The sequence below is a fragment of the Bidens hawaiensis genome, unplaced genomic scaffold (assembly GCF_021521415.1).
Source record: "Bidens hawaiensis isolate Kalapana, Puna unplaced genomic scaffold, B.hawaiensis_p1.1 tig00000369_1, whole genome shotgun sequence".
In the NCBI taxonomy this organism is placed as follows: Eukaryota; Viridiplantae; Streptophyta; class Magnoliopsida; order Asterales; family Asteraceae; genus Bidens; species Bidens hawaiensis.
In genome coordinates this window covers 590,699-605,531 of record NW_027491028.1, presented here as the reverse complement: position 1 = coordinate 605,531, position 14,833 = coordinate 590,699, and positions in this window count along the sequence as shown.

The window sequence follows — 14,833 nt, the reverse complement described above, 5'->3', positions numbered from 1 at the left end:
CTTGGATTTACAAATCTGAACTGCCCCTACCCTTCTGTAACATATAACAACGGTGGCAGTCTCACTATCATGGTCTTCAGGCACAGGAATATGATTAACCTTTTTTGCGGCATGCCATATGATATTTACCATGGTCTTTCCTGTCCTTGGATCTTTAACCCCCTTAGCCTTTTTCAAAAATGACTAAGAGGTCTTCATGTTTGGAAACACGTTATTGATTTGACGTCGTAGAAAGTTCCAGAAGTTAGTAGCTCGCTTTTCATGAGATGGGTTGTGGAACGGAGTGTTGATCAGGTCGCTGAGATCTACCTTCGTCCAAGATCCAAAGTCTTTCATTTTCTTGTAATACTCAGTAGTCCCAGACTTCCGTTTAACCCACCACATGTTCTTGTCAGCATCAAAGCCCCACGACAAGACTCCTGAACGATCACCATATTTATCTGAGAATCCCTTTGGAAAGGTGACAATGAACCTGTCTGGATGATCGGACTATTCAACATTTTGATTAGAATTCTTCATTACGAGGAGCTTCTTTAGAATACGTTCCGATTGTTCAGCTGTTTTTGGTGGAATTGATAGATAGTGCTCCAGTGACTCAGCAGCGTCAGCATGTGCAGATGTTTTTGCACTGGAGCTTCCACATTGTTCCGCAGTAGTTGGGTTCTTAACTTGTTCTTTACTGCCCCAAATATTCGTACCAGCTTCTGTTGGATATCTAGGTACATAGCAGTTAGGCTTCCCATGTTTGACTGAAGCTCTTTGATCTTGGAATCTTTATCTGAGTTGCTAGCTTCAAGTTCTTGAATATGCACATCTTTTATAACTAAATCTTGTTCGAGTTCAAAAACTCAACGTTGTAGAGCTTGTACGTCTACCGGTTCAACTTCCAGTACGACTCCCTTTCCATTATTCTGCAGAAATTGATCTTGCATGGCAAGAATATGGGCAATCTTATCAGCAGCACTCGAGCTCAACTGACCCTGATCAATTGGGTTAGACAATCCCGATGGTTCAGTAACATGTGGAATATCAGACTCAGAGTCAAACTCTTGAGCTATGTCATCAAAGACCTGTTCTAGTGTTTGAGGCTCAGTAGTGGATGGACTCGGGTCAACATGAGTCTCAGGAACATTTGAGTCACATGGTTGTGGTAGTTGGCTTGTTATTGATGGTGTTGTTGTTGGTGTCTCAGAGTCCAGCACGCTAGGTCTCGAATCTTTCCTCATTCGTTTACGTGGAATGAGATCGACGGCTGGTTCTTCGATATCATCATCATCTTTATTCACAGTGACTGCTTGAGTAGGCTTCAAGGCAGTCGACTATAGTAGTTCTTTAAAAGTCTCAAAATCTTTTAGTTGCTCAGTGGTCGGAGCACTATCTGTTTCACGGTGTTCGGACTCCACATGTTGTACATGAGTCTCTTCATCTTCATCATCAGAACTGATCTCAAGTGTGGTGGCACGCCTTTGAACTAGCGCCACATGCACCTCAGCAACTTGAGCAATAACCGGTACACTCTCTGTTTCAGCAAAGCAGCCAAATTTCACTAGCTGATGAAGGCCCTTATAGACAATCTTTGACCCTTTCCTTAACTGTTTCATTAAACCAAAAGTGTTGGGTCCCATCGACTTCATATCCAGTGTCTCAACAGATCTAACAAGATTAGTGTAGTGTGAATCAAAGATCATCTGTAGAAACCATGGATACATAAGAAACATCTCTTTCATCTTTCCATTCAGATTGCTCATCATCTCATCAAGAACGAACTTGGAATAGTTGTAATCCCAATCCATGATCAGAGCAACCACAACTAACATCTGCGTGTGGCTAATCTCATCAAAATCTCCTTTTCGTCCCGACACAAACGTAAAGAATGTGTGTATAAAAATCTCCAGTACGGGTGGAATAGCTTCTTGATTGCAGGAGGGTAGGATCCCTCGTAGCCCGTTCTTGTGAGGACCTCAGAAATAGCAGCAGTCGTGTATTATGTTGGGTAATCAGGTTGATCCCCAAATAAAAAAACTTCGCGTATAGTGGCCTCTGTGATGAAGACCGGCTTCTTTTTCACTTTGGAGTCTATACAAACAACTCCACCTGGTCCTCGTTGGTTGACCGAAGCATTGTTCCAGAAGTCCGTGATCATTTTCTTGCAAATGACAGGATTTTCTCGTAAAGCGTGAGAAATCTTGCAAGTGTTGAGGCCAATGATCATGGACTTGAACTCCTTGTGTGCTGGAGGAGGATCAAACAGATATCCAGCAATATTATGAGTGTCAACGAACTTTAGTGGAGTCTGATTAGCCATTACTGCAGCAATCGAGTCAAGTTAGCAAAGGTATACACAGCTTGAATAATAATCATAAGTTCAGGAGCACAATTATTAATTTCTTAAACATTTAGGACCAATTTTGATAAAAACACATTTTATGGACCATAAATGATCAACAATAACAATATTATAATGGATCTCGGTCCAGGAGATTGTTTTCTATCCATGTAAAGAGATTTCGGTAGATGTATGGAGTTCTCGGTCAAAGGAAACATGTTCTCTGTTCAGACCCACCGAGAACAGGGGTTCTCGGTCAGAAGTAAGAGATTTTGGTCAACGGAAGTCAACCGAGAACTCTTGGTTTGACCAAGAGTTTTCAGTCAACAGATCAGGGAAGAAACCCTATGAATTTATCCTCGGAAGACGTGTCGTCTTCTTTAACAAGACCGGAAATGCCATGGAACCTGAAATAAACTCTTGAACTCCTAATACACAACCCTAAGATGTTCCCAACACCGTCACAATCAAAGATCTAATACAACCACATAATCAGTGTATGAATCGTCAACAAAATCTATCTATCTATAAGGACACATCTCAATTGGTCTCGTAAAGATCAATCAAATCGTTCTTGTGTTCATAACCTTTGAGTGAATCAAAGAACACCAAGCAAAAGAGAATGTGATTAGTACATCAAAGCAAGAGTTTCCGGCCAGAGGTTTAATCAGAGAGAGGATATTGAAGGTAATGCCAATAATTGAGGCACAAAAATCCTTTTATATTCCAAGCATTGTGGGCCTAAAACCCTTAGGGACCAAGAAAAACCCAACCAGACGAGCCCAAATTACAAACTTTGGGCCAAAACCAAGTTTTAAGATGACCAGATGCAAACCCAAGGCTCTAAGAAGTTTACCCACATCAAGGAAAACCCAATTTGAACGCATGTTTCGAGAAGAGTAGTTTTGAGATGAAAACAAAAATGGAAAATACTAATAAGCACAAAAATAAACAACAACATCGACAACAACAACAAAAACAACAACACGAAATACAAGTCTTCTAGATGTTTATCCAATTTGGGATCAAATATCACTTTTGATAAAATGCCACCTTTTATGAGAAGATCCGAACATGGAATCATATTGTTAAAGGTACTTTCACAAGGATTCGTGTTCAGCGTTATTATGGCATAAAGAAACAGGTTGATGGCAGTTATAACGGACTTAGAATGATTTTCACTGCGTATGGATTAGGTTCAATTAGGCATAAATCTTAGATGGACATCACTTATGGACATGTGATGCCTCTTATATCTTCTCAAAGCGTATTTGGCTATCCCCATATCACCCCAATTTGACTTTAACCCCTAGTGCTTGAGCAAAATTTTATAAAAGGCAATAAAACTTTAAGCTTTAAGCTTGAACGTTGGACTTAAATGCCTTTCATTCAGGGTGTTCAAAAGAGATTTGAAGATCTCACCCTTGTAGTTCTAGTTTGTCCCTTTAAGCTTTAGGAAAAATAACAACACGAATTATATACATACTCAACAATTTATTTTTTAATAGTAATAAAAAATAACAAACACCTGTAAGTCCCGAATCTGGATCACTACAGTAGGATAGCACAATATTTTTGGAGATCAAGACACTAACGGGGTCGTGTATGACTGGGTAATTGCTTTTCTGCCTATCATTCGGAGAGATGTATAAGGAGACATGCACATTTCTTCAAAATGACTCCCACAGTAAGTTTAGCATATTTAGTTTATATCACATCTACTTTTACACATCATGTAAAGCTACCATACAAATCAATGACTGTTCTAGAGCCTTTTAAGCTTAAAAACTTCACCGTTAGGCACACAAAAACAGTTTATCTATCATTTTCCAAAGGTTTGATCAATTTTAATTTAAAAATGTTTTGAAGCTTTAGAAAGTTGTTAACTGAATAATCATATCATTTCCCAGAAGACGGTTTAAAATTCAGTCACCCCGGTCACTCTTAGTTTTTGTGGTAAATGGCTATCCCGTATGTCCACAAGTGGTTAACAAGACCAAACACATATGAAAATACATGTCCTTCCATCTTAGAGATACAGACATAATTTTAAGTGAAAAATTCAAAACACAAAAAAATATATCACAATTGCCCCGGATGTTTTTAGTCTTCTGGTAAATGGCTATCCTGTGAATCTACAAGTAGATGACCGGACCAAACATATATACAAGTATATGTCCCTCAAACTTGAGCGGACGACATGATTTCAAGCGAAAGTGACACAAACATACACTCTTTTTTTTATTTTTTGAATTTTTTACGAAATAAGAGAAACGCACATACACTATTTTTACTTTTTGATTTTTCTCCCCCTAAATATGTGCAAATTTAGGAAATACATACACATTATACCCAAAAAGACATAATCCTCGAAACGAAGCATTTTCAGAAAACTCGCAAGCATATTAAATCTGGCTGTTCCGACCGGTTTTGTAAATAAGTCCGCCACATTATTATCAGTGTGAAATTGTTCAATATGAATCAATTTTCGGTCGTAACAGTCGCGAATGAAATGTATTTTGATATCAGTGTGCTTGATTTTTGAATGTTGAACCGGATTTTTAACAATTGCAATAGCAACATCATTATCACAGAAAATAGGAGTGTCAAGAAATTCCAAACCGTAATCCAGCAATTCATTCTGCATCTAGATAACCTGTGACCAGCAAGCGGACGCAACAACATATTCAGCCTCGGTAGTTGATGTGGATACTGTTTGTTGCTTCTTGCATTGCCATGAGATGAGACGATCGCCCAAAAACTGGCAGCCAGTAGATGTGGATTTCCTGTCAATGTCATCTCCACCATAATTGCTATCAGCAAAAGCATAAAGATCAAAATATGAGTTTTTGGATACCAAAGACCTAACTTCGGTTGTTCCTTCAGATATCTAAAAATATGTTTAGCAGCAATTAAATGAGAAAGTTTAGGGCTAGCCTAGAGGCGGGCACACTGGCAGACATCAAACATCTCAATTGGTCTCGTAAAGACCAATCAAATTGTTCTTGTGTTTATTACCTGTGATTGAATCAAAGAACACCAAGCAAAAGAGAATGTTACTAGTATATCAAAGAAAGAGTTTTCGGCCAGAGGTTTAATCAGAGAGAGGATATTAAAGGTAATGCCAATAATTGAGGCACAAGAATTCTTTTATGTTCAAAGCATTGTGGGCCGAGAACCCTTAGGGGCCAAGAAAAACCAAATCAGACGAGCCCAGAATGCAAACTTTGGCCCAAAACAAAGTTTTAAGATGACCAGATGCAAACCCAAGGCCCAAAGAAGTTTACCCACATCAAGGAACACCAAGTTTGAACGCATGTTTCGAGGAGAGTAGTTTTGATATGAAAACAAAAATTTATGGAAAATACTAATAAGCACAAAAATAAACAACAACAACAACAGCACGAAACACAAGTCTTCTAGATGTTTATCCAATTTGGGATAAAATATCAGTTTTGATAAAAACGCTGCCTTTTATGAGAAGATACGAACATGGAATCATATTGTTAAAGGTACTTTCACAAGGATTCATGTTCAGCGTTATTATGGCATAAAGAAACAGGTTGATGGCAGGTATAACAGACTTAGAATGATTTTCATTGCGTATGGATTAGGTTCAATTAGGCATTAATCTTAGATGGGCATCACTTATGGACATGGGATGCCTCCTATATCTTCTCAAAGCGTATTTGGCTATCACCATATCACCCCAATTTGACTTTAACCCCCTAGTGCTTGATCAATATTTTATAAAAGGCAATAAACTTTAAGCTTTAAGGTTGAACGTTGGACTTAAATGCCTTTCATTCATGGTGTTCAAAAGAGATTTGAAGATCTCACCCTTGTAGTTCTATTTTGTCCCTTTAAGCTCTAGGAAAAATAACAGCACGAATTATATACATACTCAACAAATTTTTCATAATAGTAATAAAAAATAACAAACACCTGTAAGTCCCGAATCTGGATCACTACAGTAAGATAGCACAATATTTTTCGAGATCAAGACACTAACGTGGTCGTGTATGACTGGGAAATTGCTTTTCTGCCAATCATTCGGAGAGATGTATATGGAGACATGCACATTTCTTCAAAATGACTCCCACAGTAAGTTTAGCATATTTAGTTTATATCACATCTACTTTTACACATCATGTAAAGCTACCATACAAATCAATGACTGTTCTAGAGCCTTTTAAGCTTAAAAACTTCACCGTTAGGCACACAAAAACAGTTTATCTATCATTTTCCAAAGGTTGGATCAATTTTCATTTAAAAATGTTTTGAAGCTTCAGAAAGCTGTTAACTGAATAATCATATCATTTTCCATAAGACGGCTTAAAACTCAGTCACCCCGGTCACTCTTAGTTTTCAGGTAAATGGCTATCCCGTATGTCCACAAGTGGTTAACATGACCAAACACATATGAAAATACATGTCATTCCATCTTAGAGTTACCGACATTATTTTAAGTGAAAAATTCAAAACACAAAAAAATATATCACAATCGCCCCGGATGCTTTCAGTCTTTAGGTAAATGGCTATCCTGTGAATCTACAAGTAGATGACCGGACCAAACATATATACAAGTATATGTCCCTAAAACTTGAGCAGCCGACGTGATTTTAAGCGAAAGTGGCACACATATACAATCTTTTTGAGTATTTGAATTTTTTAAGAAATAAGAGAAACGCACACGAACAAATTTAGGAAATACGTACACATTATACCCAAAAATACATAATCCTCGAAACGAAGCATTTTCAGAAAACTCGAAAGCACATTAAATCTGGCTGTTCCGACCGGTTTTGTAAATTAGTCTGCCACATTATTATCAGTGTGAAATTGTTCAATATGAATCAATTTTCGGTCGTAACAGTCGCGAATGAAATGTATTTTGATATCAGTGTGCTTGATTTTTGAATGTTGAACCGGATTTTTAACAATTGCAATAGCAGCATCATTATCACAGAAAATAGGAGTGTCAAGAAATTCCAAACCGTAATCCAGCAATTCATTCTGCATCCAGATAACCTGTGACCAGCAAGCGGACGCAACAACATATTCAGCCTCGGCAGTTGATGTGGATACCGTTTGTTGCTTCTTGCATTGCCATGAGATGAGACGATCGCCCAAAAACTGGCAGCCAGAAGATGTGGATTTCCTGTCAATGACATCTCCACCATAATTGCTATCAGCAAAAGCTTAATGATCAAAATCTGAGTTTTTGGATACCAAAGACCTAACTTCGGTTGTCCCTTCAGATATCTAAAAATATGTTTAGCAGCAATTAAATGAGAAAGTTTAGGGTTACCTGGAAGCGGGCACACTAGCAGACAACAAGCATGATGTCAGGACGACTGGCTATGAGGTACATCAGAGACCCGATCATCGATCGATAGTATGTTTGATCTACGGGACACCCTTCAAGATCAGACGACATGAGTGGCGTTTCCGCCATAGGAGTAGTGGCACTCTTGGAATCTTGAAATTCATAATTTACAAGCATATCTTCAACGTACTTTCCTTGATGCAAAAAGATTCCCGATGAGCTCTGACGAACCTGCAACTCCAAACGTTGTCATTTCTCCCAACGAGCTCATCTCAAACCTCTTCTTCATTACTTCCTCAAATTCAGAGCACAACGCAAAAATAATGTCATCCACATAGATATGAACCAGAATCAAATCTTTCTCGACAGTTTTAAGGAACAGAGTTTGATCAATGGTCCCTCTTTTATAACCATGATCTAGAAGATGAGCCGTCAATGTAACATACCACGCCCTAGGAGCCCGATGAAGCCCATACAACGCTTTATCCAGTTTGTAGACATGAGTGGGATTCTTAGAGTCTACAAACCCCGGTGGCTGATCAACGTAAATATCTTCTTTGACTTCACCATATAGAAAAGCGGTCTTAACATCCATCTGATACACCGTGAAACCCATAAATGACGCATAGGCCATAAAAATTCGAATGGCCTCTAGTTTAGATACGGGAGCATAGACTTCGGTGTAATCTAAACCCTTAACTTGACGAAAACCACAAACGACGAACCGTGCCTTGTTTCTGACAATAACCCCCGTGTCATCTTGTTTGTTTCGGAAAACCCATCTCGTATCTAGTGCTTTCTTTCCCTCCGGTAGTTCAACCAATCTCCATACTTTCAATTTATCAAATTGATTCAACTCTTCGTGCATAGAATCCACCCAACTTGGTTCCTGAAGAGCCATTTCCACCAACTTTGGCTCAATCTGAGATATAAAACAAGAGAATAGGAAACTGTTTATGTGTCTAGTCAGACTTCTGGTGGATACGCCTGTTTCAAAAGGACATATTACATTCTCTATTGGATGATTTCGTTGAGTTCTAGTTGGAATTGGTTGCTAGTGAACAACTCCTGTAAGAGATAGGTTTGATAAATTCTCATCAACTTCAGTGAGAGGAGTCTTCCACCTAGAGGCCGCCGTACTGTGTGAGTACGAAGTATTGGCAACATATTAATTTGGAACAATATCGGGAAACAGAGTTCTCTCGAAAATTTGACGAGCAGGACTCTCCCCCTCTACTGTTGGAGCATTATCAGAAGAGGTTGTGGACACAGTTTCAGTAACTTCTTCTGGTTGATTGACGGAGACGGGCGGAGTGACATCTAGTGGTTCTATGAAATCATCATCCAGAATTGGAGATATGTGAGATACTACATGAGGGTCTTCTTTCTCAGCATCTACGTATCCCCACCTGAAGTTTATGTGTTGACAACTGGAAGTACATTGAACCGGCGGTAGAACCCGGCATGACCTAGAAAACTCTGGATAAATCTCACAGAAGTGGGCGTGGGAAGATTAGAAATGGTCTCGACCTTCTCTCGGTCAACCTCTATCCCCACAATCGAAATCCGATACCCTAGAACAATGCTCTCGCCAACCCTGAAATGACACTTCTCCCAGTTAAGGACTAGGTTGGTTTTGACACAGCGGGATATTATCCTCTCAAGATTAGACAAACAATGATCAAAGGAACTCCCAAATACGGAAAAATCGTCCATGAAAACCTCCATGGAGTCCTCGATCATATCATGGAAAATGGCCACCATACACCTCCGGAATGTGGTCGGAGCGTTACACAGCCGAACGACACACGTTTGTAGTTAAACGTTCCATAAGGGCAGGTAAAAGTGGTTTTCTCCTGGTCATCGGGAGCTATCATAACCTGGAAATATCCAGAGAAACCATCTAAGAAGCAGTAGTACTGTTGACCTGCTAAACGCTGTAACATCTGATCAATGAAGGGTAAAGGAAAGTGGTCTTTCCTGGTGGCATCATTCAGTCTGCGGTAGTCGATGCAGACTGTCCATCCCGTCACAGTGCTAGTGGGAATAAGCTCGTTCCTCTCATTGGTGACGACAGTCATGCCACCCTTTTTGGGAATCACTTGGACTGGACTCACCCAAGCACTATCAGAAATGGGGAGAAAATGATTTCCGCATCAAGGAGTTTAATGATCTCCTTCTTCACAACCTCTTGCATTTTTGGATTAATCCGCCCTTGTGGCTGAACGACAGTTTTGAAATTATCCCCCATGTGAATTTTATGAGTGCAAAACGAAGGGTTGATACCCTTAATGTCGATAATCTTCCATGCAATCGCCTCTTTGTGCTCTCTTAGCACTCAAAAACTTCTCCCTCTCGACCTCCGTCAAAGCAGATGCAATGATAACTGGCACCTTCCTCTCTTCATCTAAAAACGCATACTCAAGATGGGCAGGCAAATCTTTAAGCTCTAATGAAGAAGGAGGACTCTCGACAAAAGGTCGGTCCGTCGGATCATCTCGTATGATCTCAATAGACACGCCAGATCCAGAGCTATGTGACTCGGTGTCGTCATCCAAGGACTGATCGGTCATGGAAACCATCTCAATATCTGGAATCTCCCTATCGAGAATCTGGGTGTCGGAGGTAGATCCTCCACAGATCTAGCTGAAAAACTCCCCAACATGTTCCATGATGGTATCGATGAAGTATAAGGAGTCATCAGCAGACTTGGGGTGTTTCAATGGCTGTCGAATGTCAAAGGTGACATTCTCATCCCCAACTCTCAAAATCAACTTACCCTCGCTGTCGTCGATCAATGCCTGTACAGTGGCAAGGAATTCTCGGCCTAAGATAAGTGGGACACTATCATCATCGTTCATGTCCAAGATGACAAAGTCCACTGGGAAGATGAACTGTCAACACGAACAAGCATGTTCTTGACAGCCCCTCGGGGGGTATTTCACAGAATGATCAGCAAGCTGGATACTCATCCGGGTAGGACGTGGTTCGCCTAGACCCAACTTGCGATACACGGAATATGGAATGAGATTAATGCTGGCACCAAGATCCGCCGGTGCATAAACTACCGTATCATCACTCAAGATGCAGGGAATCGTGAAACTCCCAGGATCGGACATCTTCTCTGGTAACTTTCTCTGCAAGACTACAGAGCAACTAGCACTCAATGGGATGGAGGAGACCTCAGCTAACTTCTCCTTATTCGAAAGAATATCATTAAGGAAATTTGCATATTTCGGCATTTGCGTGAGTGCCTCAAGGAATGGAATGTTAAGATGAAGCTATTTCAAAAGATCAAGGAATTTGGAGTTCTGCTCCTCGTCTCTATCCCTGCGGAGTCTCCCGGGGAATGGAAGTCTAGATTTGTAGACTCTCGCTGGTGTGCTGGGTAACTGTTGATCCTCGGCCTATGCTGTACTTCCTAGCCTGCGCCTCTGATGCACCTTGGTCGGTGGAGACTCCAACCGAATCTCCTCGTCCACATGTTCCTCTATATCTACTGAAGGCTCCTCAACAACTCCTCTCGTCACCTCCTGACTCACGGGCTCGTTACGTGCCCCTGCACCGCTCCTCGTCGTCACAGCCTTCGCGAACGCCTTCGGATTTTGCTCAGTATTACTCGGGAGTGTTCCTAGCGACCTCTCATTTAATCGACTCACAATCTTTCCCATCTGACGCTTGAGATTATGAATGGATGTCCCCTAATTCCTCATGATTGACTCGTGCTCCCTAAATTTCTCTTGGGTCTCTTTGTGACGGGAATCCTCTCGAGTCATGAGATTGACAGCATCTGTGTCTGCTGTGCCATCATCTCCTCCAAAGTAGGCTTCTTCTCTCCACTACTCGCTCCCTAACTGGAATCCTGGAATAGACTCTAATGCTGCTGGAAGCCGAACTGATTTCCGTTCCTCTAGTCGGAATTTTGATTACCTCTTCATCTCGAATTATAAGAATTGAAAGAATTTTGATTTCGGTTCGGATTACTAAGAAAGTCTACTACCTCCTCTTGGAAACCAACGGGGCACTGAACGGTATCATGCCCTCCTCTACAGATCACGCACAGCTTACTCTTCACCTGCAAGTCCTTCACAATCTTTGCCAACGCCTCAACCTGTGCCGTGAGTGCGGTGCTCGTGTCGACCGAATGTATACCGCGTGATAAGGAGTCGATGGTATCCACTCATGGCTAACCCGTTAAACAAAGCAATGCACTCATCGGTATCCTTCATCGTCAATAAGTTACCTCCCGCAGCCGTGTTGAGCATACTCTGTGTCGCGTACGTCACTCCGTTATAGAACTTTTCGACATTTGCCCAGTCTTGCAGGCCATGGTTCGGACATTAGGCGAGTAAATTTTTGAATCTCTCCAATGCCTCGTAGTAGCTCTCGGTGTCTTCCATCTGGAAAGAATGAATCTGGTTACGTAAATGAGCGGCCTTAGCTGGAGGATCGTATTTCTCAAGAAACTGGGCATGCATGGAGGCCGAAGTAGCAATGGATCCCTGTGGGAGGGACTCAAGCCACAAACTTGCATGATCAACGAGTGAGAACGGAAAAATGCGGAGTTTGATGGCGTCTTTGGATACGCCGGCAAGATGGAAAGTGTCGCAAATACGTGCATTGCGAGTGAGATGAGAATGCGGGTTTTCATGGAGCAACCCGTGAAATTGAGCAGAATGAGAGATGGTGTTCAGAATGTTCGATGGAATCTGCCAATTCGTGTTACCTGTGACGGCTAGTGAAGCAATGCTGGATCTCGCGCCAGCATCGACCGGACGGGCCCGGTCTGCAACTGTCCTCCTCTGTGGTGCGTCGCCCATAATTCTATCCCTAATGACGGATTCAAAAAAATTAGGAGAAGATGATGTATTACCAACGGACATAGAAGAAAAACTGGAAGATGGTCTGGTACGACGTCTCTCACGCAACTCTCTCTGGTTCGGAAAATCCCTCAGATTCAGGTGGTCCTAGAGATTGAATACGTCGCATTTAATCGAGTCGTTCTCAATACGCCTCAAACCGTGCCCCCGGCAACGGCGCCCAAAACTTGACGTGTGTCTAATGAATGCCCTTTCTAATGAACTCACAACTAAGCTTTAAATTTATAAAACGAAACTCCTAACGAAACCACACACAACCGGCAAGTGTACCGATCGTAAGTAGTAAAGAACTAAGGAAGTCCTAGTATCGAACACAAGGATACGCGAGAACGCCTATGATAACTAAGCCCTAGACAAGACCTACCTAAGAATAATATTTTTTATATGATTTTAAATAATTAAACTACTTGACCTAACTTACTTTAACTAAATTAAAAGACTTAACTTAACAAGACTTCACGAAACTTTACGAATGAAACTAACAATGGAGAAAGCGTCTACCTAGGTAAGAATCATAGTGAAGGTCTAACAAGCTATTGGATTGAATAATCTCACGACACCGCTATCTAAGGATGACACAACTAAGGTTCACTCAAGAAAGCTAGACCACCTCTCGGTCTTACTAACAAACCCTAACTTACAGTTAATTGACTTTAAGAACAAACCGGGAAACGAATTGCTAAGGTGTTCTAATGTCGACTCTCCTCTCGGTCTCACTGAAACACGACCCTAATGGAAACGAATACTACGCAACCAAGGATAGAGGAACAATTTGGTTTAACTTAAGCTAGATCAACTAATCGCTCACAAACCCAAACCCGACAAGAACCGAACCCGCTCTCGCGCGATCCTAATCCTAACAAGTAAAATCTATGAGACGAATTTATTTCCTATCACCTCGGTCTCTAAGACGGGGCCTACCCACTGAATTCAATCAATTAACACACCCAACTAAACCCTACGATTGTACACCCCGCAAACAATCTCTAATCACAAAGTAAAGAATCAAACAAGCTACAATCAATCAAAACTAATTCCACCAATCGAAGCAAGGGGTTTATGAGTATAATTACTAAAATCGCAGCCACCATACACAACCTAATTCAATATTAAACCAAACTCTCAATAACAAATCAAGTCATGATGATTAAATAATCCATAAAACTCACTAAAACCTAACAATATTCATCAAACCTAGGTAGAACTAACAAGTTTAGCCTCTCATGATTTTTGGACAGCAGGTATACATCAATGTAGACACCATATTAATCATCACAAACATCATTAAAATCATTTACCAATCTATGATAATCAATAACAACTCAAACCCTAACTCAATTGCAAAAGAAATCAAGTTTAAAGATCAAATCAACAAGTTATGAACCTTGAACAAGAACACAAAGTTTATGGACGTTTACTATCAATTTGGGGCTGAGATTAGTGATGAATATCAACCCTATCTGCTGTCCCAAGTCACCCTTAGCCTTCTTCTTCTTCCTCTAGCCGCCACTAGCCTCCACAACAATTTTTTTCTTTCTTCTCTTGGCTGCATATTGCAATTGGACCTAGGAAAGGCTGTTATGTTATTAATTAATTTTATTTTGATGATTTATCTCTTGTTTCTTGCTGCTCCCGTGAGTTTGATTCCAGCCACACAAAATGTATATGTGTGTTTCCTTAAAAGAACACAATCACAAACTTGCTTACTACAATCCACACAAACAACAAACTATATCTTTCTTTTTTCTTGCATGTTCCGATCGGATCTTGTGTTTTTGATGCTAGGGTTTTTTTATTTTGTGTGTTATATTATATAATAACATATAAGGCTTTTCTCTAGCGGGCTTGGGTCGGGCCTTGAGTTTGGTATTGTTAGTTTGATCATAAAGGCCTCCAATGTTTTCAAAAACCTGAACCTTTTCTCCCTTAAAACTCGTAACCTACACAAAATATTAAACTTTGTAAGATCAAGTTAAAACGACTTAAAATCATCAATTATTATATAATTAAGCACTTAAAAGATGATAAAAACGTGCGGCAAACAAGTGTGTTTTACAAAACATCAGCAGACTTCATTTTTGGAAACCCGTTATCGACTTGATGTCGTAGAAAGTTCCAGAAGTCAGTAGCTCACTTTTCATGAGATGGGTTGTGGAACGGAGCGTTGATCGGAGCGTTGATCAGTTCGTTGAGATCTACCTTCGTCTAAGATCCAAAGTCTTTCATCTTCTTGTAATACTCAGTAGTCCCAGACTTCCGTTTAACCCACCACATGTTCTTATCAGCATCAAAGCCCCA